The sequence below is a fragment of the Lissotriton helveticus genome, chromosome 3_1, assembly GCF_964261635.1.
Source record: "Lissotriton helveticus chromosome 3_1, aLisHel1.1, whole genome shotgun sequence".
In the NCBI taxonomy this organism is placed as follows: Eukaryota; Metazoa; Chordata; class Amphibia; order Caudata; family Salamandridae; genus Lissotriton; species Lissotriton helveticus.
The window spans coordinates 1,694,836,999-1,694,864,758 of record NC_136061.1 but is presented as its reverse complement, the minus strand read 5'-3'; positions in this window follow the sequence as shown (position 1 = coordinate 1,694,864,758).

The following is a 27,760-nucleotide window of genomic DNA, read 5'->3' as shown; positions in this document are numbered from 1 at the left end:
GATGCTAGGTATGGCACCTCTTGTAGTTGAAGGGCTCAATAAGGATTCAGAAACCTCTCACTTAGATTGCCAGTTGGAGTTCCCCAAAAAGTTTTAGTTTATTAAAAACTGTACACATAAATGTGGCGATTCCACACTGCCCCTGACATTGAAGAAAGCAATTGTAAAATGTGTCTTGACCCTTCAAGGCCTAGGTGCATAATGTTAAAAAGGAAGCATGTATGCTGTCTTAATAGTCATGTTTCAGCCTCAACATTCACTAACAATCCTATGTACTGCATAAGAATGTAACAGCTTTACATTGACAGAGCCTACAAAATTAATAAAAGCGTAGTTGCCCCCGAGTTCATGTTCATTCCTAAAATATATTGTTGAGAGAGGCATTTCTCTGAATGTAATCTGCTGTTTGGGTATGAACAGGGCCTGTTGCATCTCATGTATCATTGCAGTGCCTCTGGCATCTCTGCCGGGTTCTGAAACTGGACCATGGCTTGAAAACCTTAAAAGGGGATATCAACAAAGATCCAAAAACCTTTACTTGGGCTCCACAAACCCAAGAGAATAGTTTACAAACCCAAGAGTCTCGCTCTGAGGTTCAAAAAAGTTAGACCACAAATACAAATGTTACCTTTTTTTAAACAATTGGGTCACTTTACCCCAACAGTCTGTGGATGCTTTCCGTGTTTTGCCTCTTGATTCTTTTTATATTGCACACGAACCAACCACCGCATTCATTTGTGGTGGTTACAAAAGAAGCTTTTCTGTTGCAATCGGCCAATCAGAGTTTTTCATCCACAGACCCAAGCGTGGGAACAGAGACACAAAATGGATGATGGGAGCAAAAAATCCTCACTCAACCAATTGGGGGCGGGGAGGGTCTTTAATTCAGGCCATTGACCAGACTATGAACTAGTAGTAGTAGTAATACTTTATTCGATAAAAACATTTTATCATAAAAGTAGACATTCTTACAACCTCGATATTCGTCAGTCCGTACACAATCCGATTAAAAAATATAAAATACACTCAATATTTAAAAAAAATACTATATACATGTTAACATATAAAAACCGAGCAGCGTAAGACTTCAAGAAAGGGCGGGAATAAAGTGCATGAATTGTCTTTAATTAGAACAATTGTTTAAACCTGCGCAAGCGAGTCAACCATGTGCTGCCCAGAAATATTGCCACAGCGCAGACCAAGACTAACGATGAGGGGTCCGTAACGAGCACCCTCATGGCCATCTTGTGACATCTAAGGCCCAACTCCCTACATATCGGCTTTGACCAAGTCTTTCTTGCTCCCCTATATGATGGGCAAGCAAAAAGGAGGTGGGCCACGGACTCCTTCGGGGCAGCACACCCAGGGCAGGATTTATCTGGAGAGCTTGAAACATTCCATCCTCCCATGAAATCCTTCACCGGCAGAGTCCCAAACCTGAGTTTTAAGTAAAGGGCTCTGTCTAGGGGTTTTTGTATATATTCAAGGAACGGTTCAAGTTTCTTAACAGGCTTAAGCTCTAGAAACCGCTCTGTTAAGGTACCCCCGGTGTTTCTGCATTAACCCTCCTCCTGTACCCAATCCCAGTAAAGTTTCTTTACTGCATCCTTTGAGGGTGGTATTTGGGTGGCCCATGCATCATTCAAACCTAGTTTTAGGACCAGCTGTCTAAGGTTATTTAGCCACTTGATCTTGTTACCCGCACTGAGTGAGATTATTTCGTCCAGGGCGGCCGCATAGTTTGAAAGCTCTAGGGTTCGCCTCAGACAAACCCAATAAAGTAGTGGGCGCCGACAAACTATGTCTGCATGAGATCGCCTACCCATATCTTGACGTAATGATTTTAGCGGGGTAGAAGAGGGAAGGGACACCAGATCGTGCAGGAATTTATTGTCAGATTTCACTAAGTCATGTATGTTCTCGAACCCCCACATCTCAACACCATACAATGCCGAAGGCAAAGCTTGGCCATCATACATCGAGAGGGCCGGGGCTACAGGTTTACTTATCGACTCTTGCTGCTCCCGAAGGATCCCTCCAGAGACGCGCTTATGGTTTAAAAGCATTTTGGTTAGGTGGTCCTTCCAGTTCACCCGACTATTGACCCTTACCCCCAAATAGTCAAATGAGTCTACCAACTCCAATGGAGTACCATTAAGGTAGACAATATTGTTAAATCTCTTGGAAGGAGAGAAAGCCATAAGCTTTGTCTTAGAGGTATTAATGGTAAGACCTCTATCCTCACAGAAGGTGCAAAAGCGATCTAACAGCTTTTGAAGGCCAAAAGGAGTTTTCGACATCAGAAGGGTGTCATCCGCAAAGAGCAGGGTGGGAATTTTTTCCCCCGCCAGGGATGGGGCGTCGGCAGGGTCCTCCCTGAAATGGTCCACCACCCCATTTACATAGAGGGAGAACAAAGTAGGCGCCATTACGCAACCCTGGCGTACTCCTCTCTTCACAGGCACCCTTTCCGTGAGCTGTCCCTGGGAACCCCAATTTATTATGAAATTACACGAGGGGAACTACGCAAGGGCCACCTTGCGTAGTTCCCCTCGTGTAATTTCATAATAAATTCCAGGAGAGCAGGGGGGAAACCCATTTTTTGTAACACCCTCCATAACTTCGAGCATGACACTAATCGAAAGCTGTTTTGAGGTCTATAAATGCCATGTACAGGCTGCCCTTCCCAATGGTCACGGTCTTCCAATAAATGGTAAAAAATCGGAAGACCTGACCCATTGTGCCCACCTTTTGTCTGAATCCCGCTTGGAGATGGGAGAGGATATTCTCCTCATCCATCCAGAGCCCAACTCGAGCAATGATAACCCTGCCAACCACTTTCTGGACCACGTCAATCAGACTGATCGGTCTGTAGTTGGCAGGGTCATCTCTTGCCCCCTTTTTGTACACGGTTATCACCTCGGCTCCCTTCCATGAGTCCGGCACTGGATGTCCCCTGGCGATTAGGTTCATAATTAGGGAAATAAGGGATGCCCAGATTTCAGAATCATTCAATAGAAGGTCCGCAGGGAGCCCGTCCGGCCCAGCCGCCTTTCCCGGTGTCAGATGATTGATGGCCGTTTTTATCACCATACTGGAAAAAGGGTCTTTGGGGGTTATGACTACAACGTCACCATTCTCATTAACTAGTGGAGGAGGACATAGCTCTACTCCTCCACAGTATAGCTCATAAAAATGCGAGTGCCATTGATGTTCAGTAATGTAGTTCGTGATGGGCTCAGCTCCCCCTCTCCTAGCTTTGTTTATTAAGTCCCAGAATAAGGAAGAGTTCTTCTTCTGGGATGCGTATTTAAGATCCTGCCAGTGTTGTTCTTCCCAGTCACGCTTTGCCTGCACTAGAGACCTAGCATAGTCCTTCCTAGCCGCTCTAACTAGTGAAGGATTATTTACAAGCAACGCTGCGGTTAGCGCCTTCCTTTTTGTGGAGCATTGAGCCGAGTACCAGGGTTTACTAGATTTTATATGGACATGATTCCGACTGCTACCGTGAATAGTAAAGTATTGGTCCACCTTCTTGATTACGTTCTCATAGATAGACGAGAAGGAAGGGGCCCGGAGGCTTTCGGGATCAGATGCCAGATGCTCTAAGTCTATGGTTGTCACTATTAAGTGCTCCCTGATCTTACTCAAATTCTCTTCCTGGGATTTGACCCTATTCCATTTCAGTCTGCAGTTGGCGTTAAAAGGTGACAACTCCTTTGTTTGCATTAGGGGGGCTTTATTTCTAGCTTCATTTTTGGGACCCCACCTTATCTTCATGCACAAGGGATTGTGATCACTGTCCTGGGAAGAGGTTACCACCATGTCAATTAGATCACGCCAGAGCCTTATGTCCAATAGGATGTAATCTATTCTTGATGGACCATTTAGCCTGTTAAACGTATTTGCCCCGTCTGGGTCAGAGCTTGTCCTGCCATTAAGTGCTCTCAGATTATATTCCAGTGTCTGGGCATTAATTTGGATTGCCCTTAGAGACCATTTTTTAATTGGTTCTAACGTCTGAGGTGGTATGCAAAATTTAGAGTCTTCCTCCTCTATCCCCAGGGGATCTTCCCTGCTTAGAGATTCGAAGGTACAGTTAAAGTCACCTCCAACAATGATTTTGGAAAGGGGATGCTTGTTGGCTATTTCTAGCTCCAGAGTGGATATTGTATCTGACATTTGGGCCCCCAGGGATCCCCTTGCATAAACATTGTATAGATCAATCTTACTGTCTTTCTCCTGCCCTTGGATTGAAAGATGTAAAATATCCTCCAAGGCTGATTTATGGACAGTTATTTTCCAGTTTAATGCTATCTTGATCCAGACATGAAGGCCCCCCGCTGGTCTACCCTTCCCTGAGCTTATTGAGGGAGTATAAAAAGTAGAGTACCCAGATTTATATATGGGGAGCAAGCTCCAAGTCTCTTGGAACATGCAAACATCGAAATCCTCAATGAAGTTGTTCCAATCGGGTATATCCACATTTTTATTTAGCCCCACAATGTTCCAAGAGAGCAGCTGAATCACCTTCCGTTTTTTTACCGGGATGGCTAATCTATCTCCCAGGGTCTGAATCCTCCCACTTTGGCCAGGGGCAACACTTTCTGTACCACATCTTGTATTGGCCCTGGGGGAGGAATTCAAACCAATCCCTAACATTTCCCTTCCTAGGAAACTTTGACCGCTACTCTTTTGGGGTAGGGGACTCTGGCACACCGGGCATCAATCGACCTGCTCCAACACACTATACCTGTTACTCTTTTCGAAGTAGGAGAATGGAGGGTAGTACGGTCAAGACAAATTTAGGTGGCATGGTGCTCCTACGGTCCCTTGGGAGAACACTTTTTGTTTTACCATCTCTCCGATGGTGAATTGGGTAGAAGAATGATAAATGCAGAGGAACAATTTGCATAGGTACCCGGGATGGCGACCTACTACAGAAATATTCTACTGCCCTAGGGCTCCTGAAATTAATCACTACGCAGTTTCCCGCAATAGTTTTAGGCCCTGCCCCTATCCAGGCCACCCTTCTTACACCCAGTATTTCACCAGAGACATTAGGGGGGATGGGCCTATTTAAGTTAAGCCATTGGATACACTTGTTTTTTAAATCAATGTAATCCTTGCTTTTACCCTCGGTTAATGGGTGGACCCCAGCCAGGACCACAACGTATGGTAAAGACTCATCCGGAAGTTCTAGATTGGGCAGTGCTGGTTGGGACCCCTCCTTCAGGTTGTCTCTTTTAGGTCTTGATTGTTGGTTTACTGGAGGTGTATTATATTCCATTACTTCCCTCTGTGTGGTGCTTGGTCCCATCACTGTCGGCCTATCCATGGTCAGGGGTATCCCAGAATCCTGGGTAGGTAATACACTACCTTGGGGCTGGGCAACTAAAGTATTTTTGTCACCTACTAAATTTTTAGGGTCGAGGGAGGGTGTGGAGACAGTAGAGGTAGGGTTCCCTGCAGGCCTACTCGGCTGTGTTCTCCCTCCCCCTGCATTATTGATCAATGAGAACAGTTTGTCAAATCTAGAGGTTAGTGGTTTACAGTAGGAACTGACAATCTGTTCAATACGAGCCTCTAGGTCAGATATAAGATGTGTGGCCCAGACCGGGGTCCCCGCATTATGTGAAGGGGGGTCTATGTAGGTAAACTTAGTCTCCGCTACAGATTGGTGTCATCTGGCTAATTTCATATAATTGCACTTCTTCCTCCTCAGCCGTGATTTGTGAGTTTTCCTGGCTACAAGTTTAGGAGGGGACTCGGGAGCTACTGAGATTTCACTTACGTCATGTGCAATTTGTGTGCAGGGTAGCTCCGCAAACGAACACATAATGGATGAGCTAAAATCAGGGGCACCAGGTGAGAAATCCCCGCCAACCTTAGGGGGGGAAATAGCAGAAGTCATAGACATTCTCCTCTCTGTATTATCGATTGTAGAGGCCACCACTCCAATAGTCTTCTGTAACATTTTGTCAATGGCAGTAACACTTGGGAGGGGTTGTACTGCAGCGACCTGAAGCCTAGTCATGCGACGAGAAGAGGTTGGCTTAGACAATTTGCTCGTGTTGGGCATGGTTAAAAATATGACACTTACACTAGCCCTGTGTTAACCCGATAACTGAACCCCGGAAACAAGATAAAAACTTAAGAATTCTATCGTGCTACTAATGTAAGGAACAAGATTAAAATGATAACCAAATAAAATAAGGAATAATGACACCTTAAGTACAGTTGCCGTAGCTGAGTCCAAGTCTCTGGAGCATTAGGGGGGTGGGCCCGCCTAGCCACTTCTAGCCTCTGAGGGCCACAGAGGGCCCGCCCTTTGCCCGGGCTTAGCCCGGCACGTCCCGTGCACGTCTCGCGGGGCGAGGATCCCGACAGAGATTTATGTGCCTCCTGGAGCTGGGGCTTGACGTGTGCGGCGTCCTCGCCGCTCCCGGGAGAGCCCACCCCCAGAGATACCAGACATTTCCCACTGAGACCTCACTGGCTCACTGGTTTTAACACCTCTTGGACACGAGTGGCTAGCGCCAAGATGCTCCGTGGAGTATAAGTCGCGCTTTATAAAAATAAAATTACATTACATTACATTACTTGGGAGATGTAGTCCAGCCCCTCAGTGTCAGCAGAGACGGCGGAGCAAAGCCCGGCCCAACAACAGGCGGCGGAGCAAAGCCCGGCCCAGCAGCACACCGACGGAGCAAAGCCCGGTCAGTGAATAAAGTTCCCAAGAAGTTCGGCCCCCGACAGAGATTTATGCGCCTCTTGACGCTGGGGCTTGACGTGTGCGGCATCCTCGCTGCTCCCGGGAGACTTGGGAGATGTAGTCCAGCCCCTCAGTGTCAGCAGAGACGGCGGAGCAAAGACCGGCCCAACGGGCGGCGGAGCAAAGCCCGGCCCAGCAGCACACCGACGTAGCAAAGCCCGGTCAGTGATTAAAGTTCCACTTTACTTTGATTTGCGGAATGTTGGTGAACTTATAGTCCATGTAACTATACCCTTTAACCATTTTAAGCCTGCCAAACAAACGTTTGTAAAATTAGTATCTGGAAAACTACTGAATGGTTCAAAACAAGCAAAGGTATATCCCTGAGTAAAGTTCTAGATTCATTCTAAGTATGATAATACTTTGCTCATTGATTTTGTTTCTCCAGTAAAGTACACCGATTTGTATTAAAGTTAGAATAGGAAAGGCTGATTTTTCCACCCTGCCGTTTGAGTATTCCTCCTTTAATGGATTTGTTCGAAATTTAAGAATAAGCTTAACATGGTAAAATTGTGCCAAGTGTTGTTCAGACCCACAAAACTAAGAAATCTATTGGGAAGTCAGTGATTATTTGATCCCTACCATTTACCTTTAGGCCACCAGATTGTTCTGTATGAAACCTGAGATTCCTGCACTGGTCCTAACTTCCGAATAACTTGGCATATTTCATGCATATTCATTAATCAGCATCAACATATTCACATGAAAATGTTTTAGCCCCCCCCTTTCTCTTTGCCCCCTTCGATTAATATGCAAGATATTTGATAAATGTCTACCAAAGTTCATCAGGTTCAGCCAATAATGCCACAGTTTAGTACACAAAGACTTTTAATCCTCCTTTTAACTGTGCTTCAGTTGTAAATTTGCATGTGCCAATCTTTGCGCAAATTTGTTGAAAGGTGCTAATGTTATAGACATATACAAATAAAACACCATTTCTACTGTCAAGATATCCCTCTTTTTTAACCATTTAACACACACCCAACACACCTTTGAAACACTAATTTCTCTACTGAACAGATTTAAAACAAAACGTTGTGAGAAAGTCATGCTTTTTGCCCTGATCACCCCCATTTTATGACTGATACTGTTGGTTACTGATTCTGATTGTGCCCTGGTCTCTGCTAACCAGGCCCAGGGCCAGTGCTCTGTTTAAAAGGTATGTGGTAATTGGGTGTAATTACAATTCATCCTGCCAACCTACCTGTAAGTCCCAAGTATATGGTAGGGCATGTAAGTTTAGAGGCCCAGTAGATATAATGCACTTAAATGTGCACTGCTCTGGTGTCTGCTCCCATTTTAATGTGGGTGGGGGGTGGTGTGTTCCCATGAGGCACAGGGTCAGACTGATATTCATATAGCCATGTCTGAACTGGGGTGGCAGAGTGGGCTAAAGAACGGTGATGGATTAAACCCAGATCTTTTGATTGGGTGTGAGTGTTTGATTGGTTCAGATGCTCCGTCCATCACCACCCCCTTTTGTACCGCTTTTGGCCGCCATAAGTGTGGCAGGGTATGCTCAGACGTGAGTCCCTTGCTCACTTTGCCACTGGATTCAAGCAAGCCGGGCTGAAGACAGCTGTAATGCCAGAAACCTGTCCTCGGAAGCTTGTTTCCAGTCCAGGGAAGGCATGGCTTGGCAGTTCGGGCTGGACTGTTCCCATGAGGCACAGGGTCAGACTGATTTGCATATAGCCATGTCTGAACTGGGGTGGCAGAGTGGGCTAAAGAACGGTGATGGATTAAACCCAGATCTTTTGACTGGGTGTGAGTGTTTGATTGATTCAGATGCTCCGTCCATCATCACCCCCTTTTGTACCGCATTTGGCCGCCATAAGTGTGGCAGGGAATGCTCAGACGTGAGTCCTTTGCTAACTTTGCCACTGGATTCAAGCAAGCCAGGCTGAAGACGGCTGTAATGCCAGAAACCGGTCCTCGGGAGCTTGTTTCCGGTCCAGGGAAGGCATGGCTTGGCAGTTCGGGCTGGACTGTTCCCATGAGGCACAGGGTCAGACTGATTTGCATATAGCCATGTCTGAACTGGGGTGGCAGAGTGGGCTAAAGAACGGTGATGGATTAAACCCAGATCTTTTGACTGGGTGTGAGTGTTTGATTGATTCAGATGCTCCGTCCATCACTACCCCCTTTTGTACCCATTTTAAAGGCAGCCCTGCTTTGCATTCCACCTCTAAAATAAATCAATGTCCAAATTCAACTTTGGAATTAAAAGTACTTCTAAATTCTTAAACTACCTTATTTTTTACATATCAGTCACCCCTAAGGTTTGCCCTAGATGCCCCAATGGTAGGGTGCATTGTAGTAGTAGGCAAGCACAATACAAAATATGTTTTATTTGCCCTGGTGAAGGACAAACTGCCAATTTCCTTTTTAGCCACTGTAGTACATTAGCTCCATAGGCTAAAATGGAACGATTGTATTCAACCTTATTAAAGCCTAACTTTTGACAGGAGTGAACTAAAATTATATTTCACGGTAAGAAAATGATAGTTACAATAAATCCAGCATCTGGTCAAGGTTAGATGTATTATAGCTGTTGCAGGAATTTAGTTAGAACTGCTTTCCTGAAGTTACCTAAAATCAGCCTTAAAGCAGCTTCTTCTAATTGGCCAGCCTTTGACAGGCTGAGCAAAGCTACCTCAAAGAGTGGCCTGGGCTGAGACAGAGGAGACATCTGGTGGGAGGAGATCTTCAGTAGCAGATGCCAGGATAAGAAAGGGGCTGGGTAGCCAAACTGTCTTCACAGGCAGAAAGACAGTGAGGACAAGAACTAGTCCACCCCCACTTCCTTCACCTCCAGCCAGTTGGTAGCCCCCGTTATTGAATTAGGAGAGGGGCTGGAAGGGTAGTGTGTTGAAAATGTAGCCACATCTGTGGGTTGGGTTAGCACAACCTTAACTTCCAGGAGAGATTTTCTCCATTTTGATTTTTCTGGAACAGAGCTTTCTGGGAAAAGAAAATGCGACACTTCTAAAGAAGTTGCCATCACAGAGAGCAGTAGCCGGCATCCTCTTGGTCGGGGATATGCCCCTTCTTGCAAGCCCATAAACATGGATAAAAACGGGCGAGCTGACCAGGAATTCAGATCCCTGCCTGCAAATGTCGAGAGAAGAAGGACTGCCCTATATCAAGAGAAGTCTGCAATCGGAAGGACTTTGCCTGCTCCACACTCTGGGTTTCACAAAATGGCACTTTGCCTTGCTTGAACGGATTAAAGAGTGGACTCATTGAAAGCAATAGGTACAAAAGAGCTTCAAGACGTCACCTCCGTCAACTTCACCAAGAAGAACCCAGCTGCCCAGCATCCAGTGGACTTTTAAGGATTTGGCCAGGTGCATTGTGGGAAATTGTAGTCCCAACTAACCAAGGAGAAACTCAGAGATACTGGAACCTTGGCTGGTGTTGTGGATCCTTCATGACCCTAAAAAGACCTTCTGGTAGAAGATCCAGAATGTTGGAACATTTGGATAATTTTTGTGAAAAAGATCCATAAGGTGACCAACCGGTTGTGAAGAGTCCAGCCTATGCATGGGCGTAAAATCCGTTCCGCTCGCGGATTTTGCGGATTTTCGGCAAATTCGCAATCCGCGAACTCTCACGAACTTGCCGAAAATTATGATTTTTATCAGAATAACTCCTCAGGTTGACATTTGCCTGCACTTTATTTTTTGCAAGGAGTCCATTTGGGGGGGGGTGGGAGGAAGGAAGTGCCCCACAGTCTCCAACTTGCTGTTCCTGTCCCGCAGGCTCCTCCCAGTGCTTTCTTCATGTGCTGGTCACTTTGATTTGGATCTTGACCTGGAAAGATTACTTTTTGTGGATGCTGCTGGATATTTGGATTTTTGCAAAACTGAAAGCACTCAGCAGGTGCAAAAGTTCAATCTTATCATTAGTAACCATTCCCTGTAGTGCCTGGAAGGATTACTTTTTGTGGATGCTGCTGGATATTTGGATTTTTGCAAAACTGAAAGCCCTCAGCAGGTGCAAAAGTTCAATCTTATCATTAGTAACCATTCCCTGTAGTGCTTCCTGAGGGGCCCCTTCAGAGTTCAGTTGCCTACTTGCAACTATTCTATGACCCTGCTCTGACCCTCACAGCAGGCTCAGAGAATAGCTACAAGTATACAACAAAGGTCCTGTTAAAAAAATTACACTGCAACAGAAAGCAATTACAGATAAGGAAGCAGGTGCCAGCCTGGAAGTTCAAATTCAGTGACACATTAATCAGCCCCTAATTCATTCATGTCAGTTGAGGCAGGGCAGGTGTGCTTTCCCCCCCATAATCTACAGTGATGAACTAGAGGGTGGCATGGGTGAGCCAGAGGGTGGCATGGGTGAGCCAGAGGGTGGCAGTGGTGAAACAGAGGGTGGCAGTGGTGAAACAGAGGGTGCTGTGATGAACCAGACGTAGAAACAACATGGTCGCGACCGTTGCTACCCGACAAGTAAGTTCGCGTTTGCGAACTGGTTAAAAACCCTTGCGAAATGGCAGAAACACTTGCGAACACAAAAAAAAGGAATCCGCAAAATTTGCGTGAGTTCACGGATTTTGCGGATTGCGAATCCATAAATACGCAATTTCGCGGATTGCCAATTCGCAAAATCCGCCCATGCTTAGTCCAGCCAACTACTTTATTTTTTTTTATATAATTTTTTTATTGTTCTCCCGAGGGGACAAGTCATCAGCACATACAAAACATATATGTAACAAATCGTAAAGTTCAATTTGAAAGCATTTATACAACCAATTAACCAATCAACATTTCACATCATTTAATATTCATGAATTGCACCCCAAATTAACATACCAAGTCTCCATTTCTTTGCCCCTTTTAAAGCATACAAACTCCACTCCAATTCGGAAAAGATTATATAATTTAGGTCTCCAAAATTCAAATGCGGGAGGTTCCTCTTGTAACCAATCAGAGGCAATACAAAGGCGTGCGGCAGTCATAGCCACGAATAGCAAATACCTACATTTATATAAAGCAGTTCCCTTCTTCACATTATCCCCTATTCCTAGTAACATGAGTGCTGGAGAAATCTTCACAGTGGTCTGTGTAATCATAGTGAGAAAATTCTCAATATGAACCAACAATTGATGCAATTTAGTACAGCTGAAAAATATATGAATACTATCAGCATTATCATTTTTACAACGGAAGCATTTCCCATCATATTGTGAGCCCCACTTCTTCATCCGCTCTTAAGGGTAATATAATCTAAACACAGTCTTAAAAAACTGATCCTTCAAATTAGCCGATAAGAAAGCTTCCCTGGACATCACAATTGCATCTTCTATACTTAGACCAGGTTCCCCCAGCTGATGCAGCCAATACACGTTGAACTTCTGTAAGTCATCAGGTCTGTGATCCATCAATATATTATACAGAAGCCCAATTTTTTTCCGTGTACGAATAGACTCTACTATAGGAACAGTATCAGATAGAATATGCCTTCGATTTACAAAATCCCTTACTTGAAGGTATTTAAAGAAAGATGATTTAGTTAATTGATATTTTGATGTTAAGCTCTCATAAGTTGCAATTGACCCATCTGATTCAAACAAAGCCCCAATTTGCATTACCCCCCTTTGCATCCACTCCTTAGCAACCCGGTCCCAAAAGATAGAGGGTAGTATTTTCTCTGCATCGAGCGGTGTGTAATGTATCAGTTTCCCTAGATTTATCATTCTGGAGACCTTCCTCCAAACTGCATAGGCGGATTCCAGAACCTTATATGGTGTTCTCTTATAATAATTACCTTCAAGCTCTTTAAATAAGCTTCATCTAGCATGAATCCCTAGCAATAAATAAAATATGGATGGTGACTCTGCCATTTCCTCTACCGATTCCCCAGTTAGTAACAGTCGCAACCTTTGTAAAAAACATACATAAAAATAAAGCAAGAAATCGGGGATAGCCCGACCACCTCTCTCGACTGGAAGTGTCATTAATCTCATTGCCCGACGGGATTTTCCCGGAGCCCAAAGAAATCTCGCACATATTGATTGCAACTGTTGAATGTAATGTGGTGGAATCTCTAGAGGTATAGCTCTAAAAAGATATAGAACTTTTGATAAAATACTAATTTTTATGATGTTCCCTTTGCCGATAATTGTTAATTGCAAGCGTCCCCATCTGTCTAACTTTGCATGATATGTTGAAGTGTGCTAACCCAATTGGCTTCAACAATATCTTTCATAGAAGTCTTGATTATGATACCAAGGTACGTTGCTTCAGATACAACTCTAGGGTCGCTAGTTTGGATATTACAGGTAACTAAAACTTGTGGCTTTGCAGAGTTAAATGTATATCCTGATAATAAACCAAATTCAAGGGCTAACCGCTCAATCTCTATTAACACCTCATCTGGATTAACCGTAGCCACCGCAACATCATCTGCATAAGCAAATACTGTGTGTGATATGTTTTGCGCTATAAATGGTGTAATTGATGGGGTGTTGGAAAGTCTATTTAATAAGGGATTAATGAATAAAGCGAACAATAATGGCGAACACAGCATCCTTGCCGAGTCCCTCTTGTGATTTTGATCAATGATGATTTCCTACCCATTACTGCAATTCTAGCATTAGGGCCAGAGTATAACACTTGGAGTGTAGTTAGAAATGTATCTCCAAAACCTGATCTTCGCATTATCTCCCATAAAAAATGCCATTCTACGCGGTCGAACGCTTTCTCAGCGTCGAGTAATATTAAGGCCAATGCACGGTTTTCTGCCTGAGCGATATCAAAAAGTGTTATAACTTTATTTATATGTGTCACTGTACCTCTATTAGGAATAAATCCATGTTGGTTTAAGGAGACTAGTGGAGTGATAACTTTAGAGATACGGTTAGCTATGACTTTTGAGTATAGTTTGCTGTCACAGTTGAGTAAAGAAATCGGGCGGTATGAGCCCGGCATTTCTGGAGGCTTACCTTTTTTACTGAAAACCACAATGGTAGCATCATTCCATGACAATGGTGCTTTACCTCTTTGTGCTGCTCTAGAGGTATCCAGCATAATATATTTTAGTTGCTCAAAAAATACTTTGTAAACTTCACCAGGAATGTAATCTGGTCCTGCAGCCTTACCATTCGCCAGACTTTTTACCACCAATTCTAGCTCTTCCAAAGAAAAACTGCTTTCTAACCACTCCTTATCATTATCACTTAGTTCTATACAATTCCCCAAATCAAATCTTGAATCTACTCTCTCAACTATTTGTTGCATGTATAATTCCGTATAAAATTGCTGAAAAATATCTAGAATTTTATCTGGATCTTGTCGAACATTACCATATTGATCCTGCAGTTTAGAAATAGATCTTGATGTTGATTGCATCTTTAGCCGTAAAGCCAGGGATCTACTAATTGCCTCCCCATATTCATGCAATTGTCTCTTATGTACCAGATACTTTCTTGCATTTTCTTTACTCCAGATCCCTGAAATCTTAGACCGACTTCTAGCAACCTTATCCTCCGCTTCTCTTATATCCCTTTGACTATCAGTTTTTTGTAATTCCTTTATTAGATTCTCCTCTGACTTTTTTAAAGCAGTATACAGATCTTGCATTTCCGCCCTTAACTTATTCTGACGATAATAACCGAAACTCATCACCTCCCCTCTGAAACAAGCTTTAAATGTGTCCCATACTATGTCTATACTGGCCGAGCACAAATTCACGTTAAAAAATTCCTTTATCCATTTTGACATAACCGTCTGAAACTCTTCATCTAGACAAAGTTTTCTATCAAAAGTAAAACTTCTCCCCTCATAAGCGATCTTCAAATCGGGTATACTTAAGACAATTGGTGCGTGGTCAGATGTAACTTTAGGAAATAATTCAACCTGAGCGTCCATTAATATCGATATGGGAGCAAAAAAATAATCTAAACGTGCCATTTTCCTATGTGGAAACGAGTAATAGGTATAGCCTGGTAATTCGGGATTCATGTTACTCCAAGTGTCTACTAAGCCATGGTCTGTTATCAAATTACTTAGAGCCTTGAACACACGGGGTTTACGTCCCTTATAATTATTAGATCCTCCTGCAAGCTCTGTGTTATTTAAGTTAATGTTCACGTCACCACATATTATCAATGGTGTAACTCAATTTGCTAGTTCCATATTCAAGTTTTCTAGCACCTCAGGTTCGTCTAGGTTTGACCCATAAATTGAACATAACGTTATACAAGAGGAATTCATCTTTACCTCGGCAATAGCCCATCTTCCCCATTTATCCGTTAAGCTGCGTACTGTTGTACATAATCGAGGCTTTGATAATATCATCACCCCGAGTCATATAAGTCTGTTGTGATGCGCATATTAACGAGTATCCTCGATCTCCAACTAGAGAGCGATTGCTCCATGATAAATGTGTCTCCTGAAGACACAGAATATCTGGTTGAATATGACGAATTTCTGAAGCAACCCTTTTTCTTTTCTTCGAATTATTGAGACCAGACACATTTAAGGAACAAAATTTAATGCTACGGGCCATTAAGGTTTTTCATAACAATCCAAGCTGGAGTACAACAGTAACTTATTCTCTCAGAGCCCCTTATGCGCATTATCTTTAACTTGAACGTATTTTCTTTCTTGTGTTGTAAGTTGTCCCCACTGAAGTTTTTACCCCTTTTTACCCCCCCGTGCTACCTCCCCCTTTCTCACCCCACCACCCTGATCGGCCCTCCCTCCTCCCCACTCCCCTTTTCCCCCCCTCGTACCAAGACTTTAGGACTTATAGTCCTTGGATGTGGAGCTTCCCAAGCCCCCAGCCTTACCCCCACAGGAATGCTAATATCCCAAAAAAATATAATCACCCGAAATAGAAAGAGAAAACAAACCGTGATCTACAATACAATATCCAGCATGGTTCCTTTTACCCTACACACCCTACATAACATGTAAGTATTCCTTAGCGACTGCCACGTTAGTAGAATAACGTATTTTTTCTTTATAAATAACTTTAAGTTTAGCAATCAATCAATCAATCAATCAATCAGAACAATTTGTAAAGCGCGCTACTCACCCGGAAGAGTCTCAAGGCGCTGGGGGGGGGGGGTCCGTTACTGCTCGAAAAGCCAGGTCTTGAGTTGCTTCCTGAAGGAGAGATGGTCCTGGGTCAGCCGTAGGTGGATGGGGAGGGAGTTCCATGTCTTGGCCGCCAGGAAGGAGAAGGATCTTCCTCCGGCGGTGGCTCTGCGGATGCGTGGTACGGTGGCGAGGGCGAGGCTGGACGATCGCAGCTGGCGGGTGGGCATGTAGAAAGTGAGGCGGTTGTTGAGGTATTTGGGGCCCAGGTCGTGGAGAGCTTTGTGTGCGTGGGTGAGGAGTCTGAACGTGATCCTCTTGCTGACGGGGAGCCAGTGCAGGTGGGCGGAGATGTGGTTGTGGCGGGGGATGTCCAGGATGAGTCGTGCGGAGGTGTTCTGTATGCGTTGAAGTCTTTTCTGGAGTTTGACAGTGGTTCCCGCGTAGAGGGTGTTCCCGTAGTCCATTCGGCTGGTGACGAGTGCCTGGGTGACCGTCTTCCTGGTTTCGGTGGGGATCCATCGGAAGATCTTACGGAGCATGCGCAGGGTGTTGAAGCATGATGACGATACGGCGTTGACTTGTCTGGTCATTGCGAGGGCGGAGTCCAGGATGAAGCCCAGGTTTCGTGCGTGGTCCGTTGGCTTGGGAGTGGTGCCCAGGGCAGGGGGCCACCAGGAGTCGTCCCATGCGGAGCGGGATGATCCCAGGATGAGGACTTCCGTCTTCAGCTTCAGGCGGCTGTTCTTCATCCATTCGGCGCCGTCCTTCATTCCCTCGTGTAGGCTGGCTCTGGCCTTGGCCGGGTCGTTGGTGAGGGAGAGGATCAGCTGGGTGTCGTCTGCGTATGAGATGATGTTAAGGTTGTATTGGCGTGCGATGGCTGCGAGGGGGCTCATGTAGACGTTGAAGAGGGTGGGGCTGAGCGAGGATCCTTTAGTTCGCCGCAGATGACTTCGGTGGCCGCGGAACGGAACGGGGGGAGGCGGACTCTCTGGGTTCTTCCGGCGAGGAACGAGGTGATCCACTCCAGTGCTTTCCCTTGGATTCCGATGTTGCTGAGGCGCTGTATTAGAGTGCGGTGGCAGACTGTGTCGAATGCTGCAGAGAGGTCCAGTAGGATGTGGGCAGCTGTTTCCCCGTTGTCAAGCAGGGATCTGATGTCGTCGGTGGCTGCGATGAGGGCAGTCTTGGTGCTGTGGTTGGCTCGGAAACCGGACTGTGAGGGGTCGAGGGATCCGTTCGTCTTGAGGAAGGCGGTGAGCTGTATGTTGACGGTCTTCTCGATGACTTTGGCAGGAAAAGGGAGGAGCGAGATGGGGCGGAAGTTCGTGAGGTCGGTGGGGTCCGCTGTCTGTTTCTTTAGGAGGGCGCTGAGCTCGGCATGCTTCCAGCTCTCCAGGAAGGTGGCGGTGTTGAAGCATGATGACGATACGGCATTGACTTGTCTGGTTATTGCGAGGGCGGAGTCCAGGATGAAGCCCAGGTTTCGTGCGTGGTCCGTTGGCTTGGGAGTGGTGCCCAGGGCAGGGGGCCACCAGGAGTCGTCCCATGTGGAGAGGGATGATCCCAGGATGAGAACTTCCGTCTTGTCTGAGTTCAGCTTTAGGCGGCTGTTCTTCATCCATTCGGCGACGTCCTTCATTCCCTCGTGTAGGCTCGCTCTGGCCTTGGCCGGGTCGTTGGTGATAGAGAGGATCAGCTGGGTGTCGTCGGCGTATGAGATGATGTTAAGGTTGTGTTGGCGTGCGATGGCTGCGAGGGGGCTCATGTAGACGTTGAAGAGGGTGGGGCTGAGCGAGGATCCTTGTGGTACGCCGCAGATGACTTCAGTGGCCGCGGAACGGAACGGAACGGGGGAGGCGGACTCTCTGGGTTCTTCCGGCGAGGAACGAGGTGATCCACTCCAGTGCTTTCCCTTGGATTCCGATGTTGCTGAGGCGCTGTATTAGAGTGCGGTGGCAGACTGTGTCGAATGCTGCAGAGAGGTCCAGTAGGATGAGGGCAGCTGTTTCCCCGTTGTCAAACAGGGATCTGATGTCGTCGGTGGCTATGATGAGGTCAGTCTTGGTGCTGTGGTTGGCTCGGAAACCGGACTGTGAGGGGTCGAGGGATCCGTTCGTCTTGAGGAAGGCGGTGAGCTGTATGTTGACGGTCTTCTCGATGACTTTGGCAGGAAAAGGGAGGAGCGAGATGGGGCGGAAGTTCTTGAGGTCGGTGGGGTCCGCTGTCTGTTTCTTTAGGAGGGCGCTGAGCTCGGCATGCTTCCAGCTCTCCAGGAAGGTGGCGGTGTTGAAGGAGATGTTGGTGATGTTCCGGAGTTGGAGTGCGATGATGGAGCCGGCCTTGTTGAAGACATGGTGGGGGCAGGGGTCCTGTAGGGGATCCGGAGTGGATGGTGTTCATCATGCGGGTGGTGTCTTCAGTGCTGACCGGGGTCCAGTTGCAGAGGGTGGTGGTTGGGGACGTTGTTTCGGTGGTTGTGTGCGTGGTTGGTGCGTCGAAGCTGTTGTGTATGTCGGCGAACTTGCGGTGGAAGAAGGAGGCGAGTGAGTCGCAGAGGTCTTGCGAGGGTGTGATGACGGTGTTTCCAGCGCTGGGGTTGGAGAGATCTTTGACGATGCTGAAAGAGTTCCTTGCTGTTGTGGGTGTTGTTGTCCAGGCGTTCTTTGAATGATGTCCTTTTGGTGGTGCGGATCAGCTGGTGGTGTGTGCGGGTGGCGTTCTTGAGTGCGGTCATGTTTTCTGTGGTCTGGTCATGGCGCCAGGCTTTTTCGAGGGTGCGGCTGTTTTTCTTGGATGTTTTGAGTTTGTTGGTGAACCACAAGGCTTTTTTGCTGCTGTGTCTGCTGGGAGGGTTATTCAGTGGTGCGAGGTCATCGGCGCAGTCGATGAGCCACTGTGTGAAGATGCGGGCTGCTTCGTTGGGGTCCGTCGTGTTGGTGGGAAGGTTCTGGCTGAGGGAGGTGGTGAGCTGGTCGGCGGTGATCTTGCTCCAGCTCCTGCGGGGAACTTGTTGCGGGTGGTGGTGGGTTGTGGTTCTCTTGAAGCTGAAGTGGACGCAGCTGGGATCGGTCCAGTGAAGTCCGGTGGAGTGGCTGAAGGTGATGTGCTTGCTGGAGGAGAAGACGGGGTCAAGCGTGTGGCCGGCGTAGTGGGTGGGGGTGTTCACCAGTTGTTTGAGTCCGAGGTTGGCGAGGTTGTCCAGCAGGGTGGTGGTGTTGCTGTCGTTGTTGTTCTCCAGGTGGAAGTTGAGATCCCCTAGGAGGATGTAGTCAGAGGAGGCGCGGGCGTGCGGGCTGATGAAGTCTGCAATGGCTTCGCTGAATTGTGTGCGTGGTCCCGGGGGTCTGTAGATGAGAGTGCCTCTGAGGGTGGTCTTGGGGTTGGTGTGTATCTGGAAGTGGAGGTGCTCGGCGGCGGCGAGGGTGTCGTCGGAGTTGGTCGTGATGTGGATGGTGTTCCTGTGGATGATGGCGATGCCTCCTCTGGTCTGGTTGACACGGTCCTTCCGGGTGATCTTGTATCCGTCCGGGATGGCTATGGCGATGTCGGGTGCTGTGGAGGCGTTCATCCATGTTTCCGTGAGGAAGGCGACGTCTGGAGATGTTGAGTCGAGCAGGTTCCAGAGTTCGACGGCATGTCTGTGGACGGATCGGGTGTTGAGCAGGATGCACTTGAGGTGGTTGTTGCTGGTGCCTGGCCTTTCGGGTGCGTTAATGGTCCGGAGGCAGGTGAACTTGCAGGCTTGGCAGGTGAGGGGTCCGTGGGTGCGTTTCGGTGTGGCTCGGTAGCAGGCGGGGTTCCGGTCGGGTTTGAGTATGTTGAGGGTGGCGTTGTCGTGCGTCCATCATGTTGCCTGGCATCTTCGGGGGCCAGGGGTCCTGGCGCTGGGCACGGTCCAGCCGCGGACGGGCGCAGACGGGCTTGCCTTTGGCACGCCTTCGGCGCACAATCGGCGTGCCCGCTGCGCGTGAATGCTGCGCGGTCTCCACAAGTGGGAGGGGGAGGAGGGGTCAGCTGGGAGGCGGGAGGGCAGTCTGCCAATGGGCACGGGGGATGGGGCCGCAGGGGGGTCAGAGGTGGGAAAAAAACGGCGGGGGTCAGCGGCGGGAAAAGCAGTGGCGCGGGGTCAGGGGCTGCTGGCACATGGGGGTGCAGGAGAAGGCTGGCAGGCTGAGGAGGCGGCTGGCTGGCAGGCTGAGGAGGCGCTGTAGCGGCCGGGAAGCGACCTACTCAAGGGTCAAAGGTCGCTGTCTCCGTCGCGCAGCAGCCTCCCTTTAACTGGGGTCAGCTGGGAGGCGGGAGGGCAGGCTGCCAATGGGCACGGGGGCGGGGCCGCAGGGGGGGGGTTAGTGGCTGGTGTTGTGGATCCTTCAAGACCCTAAAAAGACCTTCTGGTAGAAGATCCAGAATGTTGGACCATTTGGATAATTTTTGTGAAAAAGATCCATAAGGTGACCAACCGGTTGTGAAGAGTCCAGTCAACTACTTTAAATCGCAACTTGGCCTGAAGTTTAGGTTTGCCTGGCTGAAACCTCCAGAGTTCCTTGTGGTTGATGATGCAAACTAAGACCTCAAGGAATCACCTAGTCCTTGCGCTGAAGCAAGGCTCCATAGATGAACCACAACCTCTGCCTGCGAAGGAGACAAGGTCAACATTGAGAGAAAAAAACAATATTAACTAAGTGCAAAGGTAAAATTTTAACAAACCCCCACCACCCCATCATTTCTGACCCGCGCCCCATTGCAGTCAGCCTGAACTTTGACTTGGACCCGATCAAGCCTGACCAGATGTCCTTGGTGCTTTATGCTTCTGAGCACTAAAAAGCATATATTTTACATTTAATCTCTTAAAAAATCATATCTCCTATTTCCTATTTTTATATTTTGGTGGTCAATTTTTATTGTGTGTTGTTTTTCACATGTACTTTTATGGTTATAATAAATACTTTACACACCTAATTCCTAAATTAAGCCTAACTGCTTGTGAGCAAAACTACCAAAGGTTGAGCAAGTAATCATTTATTTACACTTGAATGTACCTTCTTTGTGGTGTTACTACTAGCTGTATTTACCTACCTGCACCTCATAATAAACCACATTCCAAAAGTGGTGCATTGCTGTGCAGCTTTTTTTCCGAAGAAGTGAGCAAAGAATCAAGTGAGAATTAAAATGGGAAGCACCACTTTTTTGAGTCCCCTTCATTGTCACATAGATTTGCACGAAACATGCTATGTCAAACTAAAACCATATACAGGCAGATGCATCAAAGAAAATACCGGGAGCAAACGGCCAGATTCTCAGAATCTGGCCGTTTGCTCCCGGTATTTTTGCATTTGGGATGCATCCTCCCAAATGCAGAAATCGCAATTTAAGGAATCTCTAAATAGCGATTCCTTAAATTGCTCTTGCATTTAAGGAATCCCAAAATGAGATTCCTTAAATGCAATGCATGACACCCAAAAAAATAGCGAATTCGCTAATAGGGGGAGCAAATTACCATGAAGTTGAACTTCGTGGTAATTTGCTAAAACTTTGAAAAATGCACTTTTGTGCATTTTTCAAAGTTACATGTTGCGCACACACATGCCCTTAGGGCATGTGTGTGTGTAACATTTGTGCACAGGTCCATTTCAGGGGTGCAACAGGGTGTCCTTTGGACACCCTGGCACCCTTGAAATAGCAGAACATTAGCGATTCGGTAATAGCCAATCTCTAATAAGGAATGGCTTTCCCATTTATTCCTATGGGCCTTTAGGCCCATAGGAATGAATGGGAAAGCCATTCCTTATTAGAGATTAGCTATTATCGAATCGCTAATAAGGAATCTTAAGGAATCGCTAATAACATTGCGATTCCTACATGCATCCCGTTTTGCGAGTCTTTAATAGCGATTCCTTAAAATTCGCTATTAAGGACTCGCAAAACATAACTTTGATGCATCTTCCAGTTAATTATTGTCGACAAAATGGCTTTTCAATTAAATATATTTCAAAGGCAGTGATAGCACAGCTATAGTTTTGATTAGGATACATTTTCTATTCAAATGGCGTTTTTTGTTTTTTAGAAAAAATTGGTGCCATTCTACAAATCTACATGAAATGTTTTTTTTTTTTAAAGTTCTTTGGGTTCTTCATGGCCAAAAATAGGGAGATCCCAAAATGTACATTTCCATATTTAGGACCCATAGGATTTTTTACCCCTCATTCCAGAAAAAATGGCTAAACAGCATTACTCGGAATGTGCATAAAAGGTTATGTATGGTAGTGTATTTGCTTGGTGTGATGGTAATATATGCACTATTAGATGAGAAATCAGCATTTAAAATGTGCTCTTTTCCTGGGCATGAACAGGGTACATGATAGAGTTATCTGGATTGTTTATGGGCCCTTAATAGATCCCAAATCCAAAGAGTGTAAGCAAATGGAATTAAATAATTAAAAGCACCTATTTGGAGAAAAAAACATTGTCTCCTGTTGTACAATGCAGATTCACAAATACAACTATTGATTTGTAAATCAGCCTCGCCCTGATTGACAGACTGTCACAGTAAAATGCATTCTACAGTTAACGTTACCCGCCATGGTGCACAGAGCATCCTGTTGGGAAACCCCCCCCCCCCGAAAAATGGTGAAAGATGGGCAGGGTCATCCTATCCGGTCCATCAAGCTCATATTGGAGAGTCCCAAAGGAACTATCCTGGCAACAAAATATTTGTATCATGGTGTTTGGTAATCCTATGATAGATGTCTGAATTCTGGACTATCCTTGGATCTTCAGTATACCGGGAGAGGCTTCAATATTCATAAATCCAGTAAACAGTTTTGGAATCCTGTAAAAAAATTGGGAAAGTGAGTATTCAGTACACTTATGCTGCTATTGGCAAATTGTCACATGTGGATGATAGCCACACCTGGTTGGTGAGGGTCAGGGCCTGGACACAGTCTAGTGTCGGCTATTAACTACACTGCACATGACCGAATGCCATATGCAGCAGGGGGGATTGTCGTAATATGGTACAAAGGGGCTGAAAGGCAAACCCGTGCTGTTTAGAGTTGAAGGAGTTGCACAGCTGTGTTTGGTTGCATGTTACAAGTTGAACAAAGGTGCTAGTTGTCCATGGCCATCATCTGCTGCACATTGTCAAAGTCCATGTGCACATGGGTTTGGCATTGTTTGGATGATTGTGCCCCAGATCTGGTCAAAAGCTAAACATTGCAACCCACCCCACTATTCAAAGCAAAAGAAAGCACTCAGCGAAGTTTGACATCCCATGGAGGCTGAGTGTTGGGCCTATCTGCACATCAGCCCATGTGACAGTGTACTACAGTGAACATCCAAAGGCCATGCCCAATGGGAGTTGGTTACTCATTGTTGGCTGGATGCAGGGAATGACTGCATATGGTATTTAATCCAGAAAAAAGTTGACTCAAAGAAGCATACATTAAAGTGAATTTCTGGTTAGCTTTGTTTATAACAATTATGTGAAATGTGGTGCCCATATTTATTTTACCTGCTGCTTTTCTTGTACACCCTCCCAGGTAGCACACATGGTAGAATCGGTCCCACAGCATGGGTCGACCAGCCTTGGCCCCAGGGGTCTGCAGTAACATTGTGAGATTTCCTCTTCCGTGAGGAGGTTGATTGTGTACCTGAGGTAAGGGTACATTTAGCAACCATGTTTTTTTTCTTGCTGCATTTCAGGGCCATTCTGGCAGCCATGTTTGTACCAGAAGGGAGCGCAATATTTCCCCTCGCAGCAGGGAAAATGTGGCCATCTTTTTGTTTTTCACAATGTAATGAAGAATGCTGTGGGGTAATGAGTAATCCCACTTCAGCCTCTGATTAGTTATTTAGCCATTCACATTTTGCATCTGAATGCCATTTAGAAAGCTTTTGTGGGTAAGATCATAATAAGAATCGCTGAAATACTGATCAATGGCTGAAGTGGGCTGACCTATTGTCCCAATGTGTATGCTGTGGTGCATGGAAGAAAAATGTGAATGGCACAATAACTGATCAATGGCTAAAGTGGCCTAGCATGTTGTTCTATCCTGTGGCGGGAAGAAGCAAAATGTGAATGGCTGTATAAGTCATCAGTGGACTCACTTACTTCCCCATGATGTATGGAATGAAGTAAAATTTAAGTGGTAGTATATTTGATCAATGACTGAAGTGGGCTGGCATATTGCCTAATGCTGTGGTTGGTGTAAACAGAAGGGTGCATTGTCTCGCAAAAATGTTTCTCCTGGCACCATGGCTGACTATGTATCTTAGTGCATGTGTTGCAAGTTAAAATAATATTTTTACATTTGTTTTCTTTTAGCTTCTTTGGAGAAGTTCTTCACAGCATGAAGTCAGATAATTGATTTTGCTTTTTTATTGAGATGGTTATTATAACACTTTACTACACCCTCACTCTCATTCTCACATCATTTCATTCCATTGCATTCTTTCAGTTCTTATCCCACATGCAGCATTTACTTCTACTAGTACTTCTGCAGTATGCAGAAGACATAGCATTTGAGGAAGAGGTGTTTAGATATAAAACAAAACTGGTATCTTGTTAAATGGCTACCTCCAAGACCATAACTCAAAGTATTGGAGTAGAGGTGTGAGGCAGGGTCTGACACTGTGACATAATTTGAGAGAGAGGGCATGGAGCAGGATTTGGAATTAATTATTCAGTCTAATTTTAATAGGAGAACAAGTCATTTTCCAGTGATTCGGAGAAACATGCCCATGGTAGTTGTTATTACCTTCTCTAGCAAATTCCATGCAGCTGAGAAGCAGTGGAAGGATAGGCCAACCCAGAACAAAATGGCAGCAAAATAGTATAAATCTAATAAGGGAAACCGGTGATATGAATGTTAACTATTTGAATTACATTTTAGCACCAAAAAGTACAAAACATCCACTTTGGGCAACTGTTCACGCTAGGCCAGGGTAAAATTAAAGTTTGAGTCTAGCTGTGGTAGAAAACAGGTAGGATACAAGGCCCAACTAGGTCCAGGTCAAAGACTTAACTTCAGACTTAGACATTGTTCTAGAGGAAAGATGGACATCAATGAGTCATTACTGGGACAAGCTGCATGCTGTACCTGCGTTGAAGTTCGATAACAGCAGTTCGATGAAGAGTGGGAGTCTGGTACAGTAGTCTATAAAGGCATGATAGCTCCGAGTTGGTTAAGTCTGACATCCATGCCCAGGAATGTCTTGACAATGATAGGATTCGGTTTGGTTATGTGCACTGTGAGGCACTCTATGGTCACTCTTAAAAGCTTTTCAGCAAGCCATATTTTCTTCAGAGGGGCAGACCAGCAAGTTGGATATGAATAGCAATTCGACATCAGGGGCTTTGGCTTGGCAAGGTTCCCAGTCTCTAGAGATAAAATTGCAAAAGTTTCTAAGTCTCAGCTTTGGCAATTCAGGCAGGAGGAGTACACTCCGACACATATCTAATGGTCCCAGGACTGTAGGGACATCATTTAGGGGTAACATCTCTCTAAATCTGGTAGAAGCCACCAGAGGGTCCAATATAGTTGGAACTGCTCAGCTGACCTCTTCAGCAAAAGGGGCTTCTTGGAGCTTCTTTGTCCATGTAGATGAGCAACAGCCCAGCCAACTCACCGTTGTGGTCCAGTTCTTGGTCTTGGGTACAAGTGAGAGCAGTAATCATACTGCCTGAAGCACACCCAAATAATTCAAATGATGGTACAATGTATAATCATTATTATCAGTATTTCTTTGATGGTTTTATTTTTGGCCATCTGGCCTCTTCTCTTTTCGGCCTAGTGACCCTTTCTTTGTAGCCAACATATGTTTCGTTGTATTTAGATGTAACCCTATAACTTCATCAGCGCTCAAAAAACAGAAAACATCTCCAAATATAAAACTACATACAGTCCATAAATGTAGTAACATCACCCATATTCTGGTGACATATCTGTATTGACTCCAGCGTCTGGACGCCTCAGGGCAATTGCAGCGCTTTATAAATCCAATTTTCATTTCATTTCATTTCATTTCACACCACATTGAAACATGTTTAGTGGCATCGAGGTGGACACCTTTGCACATTCTTCACAAAACTGATTAGATTCAATATAAAACTCTGGCCTAAACCTTATGTTTTATTAATTATGTCACCCCTAATGTAGGCCCTAAATTTCCATAGGGCAGGGTGAATGGGATTTAAAAAGTCAAACATGTATATTTAATGTTTCACATGTCCTTGTAGTGAAAACGTTGAAAGCATGGGGTTACATTCGAGCACCTTATACTGCTGAACATCAGTTTGGGAATAGCTAGAAAAATTATTGAAGACTCAGGAAACTGGTAATTTCAAACTCAACTCAGGGCCTCATTACAATGTCGGTTGGAAGGCATTCCAACTGACTTCTTGTCGGAACCGGTTCCGACAGACTCGGATTAGGCGAGTCTGACCGATTACGAAGTTTCCCAACACGGTTCGGTCAGGCTCCTATTGACTTCAATGGGAGCTTGTGTTCCGACCGACAACACATATGCCCATTGAAAAAAATGGGTATCCCCATGTGCCTCAACCGGGGGCCTATCTGTGAATTGGGGACTGCTACAGGTCCCCAAATTCAGTTTCTGACAACCGTTCCGTGTCAGACAGACCGATTTGGAAGGCTGTCAGAATCCGACATCGTAATTTGCCGGTCAGAAAATAGGTCCGTAGAGCTGTACGATTCAGCACCGATGGAATGCCGGTCAAAAACGAGTTGGAAAGACCGAACGGTTACCTTCCATTGTAATCGATCGGTCAGGTATGTTTCTGAGTCGGTTTTAAACATGGGTTCTGACACGGGTTAGAAAAATCCGAATGCCGTTCAGAGCCTTTCAGACCAACATCGTAATGAGGCCCCTAAGTGTTAGGTCAGATGCTTTATCACTATTTAGTGTTTTACACTTTTAGAAAGTTGTCATCCAGAAGCTGAGTGACTCCTTGATCAGGTGTGAGATGGCTCCCAGAGGAAAGACAAAGGGAGATGTGCTGGCCTTACCTATCAGGATGGCCACCCGAGCTGTGCTCAGGAACTTATTTAACTTCAAAGGATGCATACCATATCACCGGCAGATGTAACTCAAACACAGACTGACCCCCTCCATATCTCTCCCACAGTGTCCTTCTTTACCAAAGCCCAACTCCATCAAGTTGATGGAGTACCGCCCCCAGTATTTAGATGTGTGCAGGCTGGGCTGACTCCATCACTGTCAGGCTGGCTGTATTCCACCAAGCTGATTTAGATGTCCCCGTTGTGCTGACATTGTTTGGCGCTGGTTTTCTGATGCAATGAGTCCCTGGTGGAGTAGACACTGGTAAGTGCAACTTATTTTCATTTCAATGAACATATATATTGTGTTTGCTTCAAAAACATTTGTAAGTAATATGTTATGGCCTTTTTATAACTTATTGCATGCCACACAAACAACATACACACTATTGAACATCCACCCACAGGAAACACAAACACAAACCCATGCACCACAACATTGATTTATTTTTGAAGTGTCAATACAGGTGTGCTCAATTTACCTTGTTTAGTAGGAAAATTAACACTACCACATAATATATAATAAAAATTATTACGTAAGAGCAATACAGAAAAATGAGGCTACAGCAATTGTCAACACATGAGTCATAGTAAGGCCATTGTAAGAGTTGCTTACTTTAGATCCTGGTGACAATGGAGTCATTTGGCATCATTGTGGAGCAGCAAAGAAGGGACCTGGACAATGGGGTTCAAGACAGAAACGTGGAAAACAGTTAAAAAGGTATGTTTTTACCTCATTTCCTTCCATTCCACGAACTTAAAGTAGGAGGTATTCCCACTACAGTTGCCCCGATTGAAAGCCACATTGTGATGAGCACAGTGGTCATCTTGGCTGGACTCCCGCA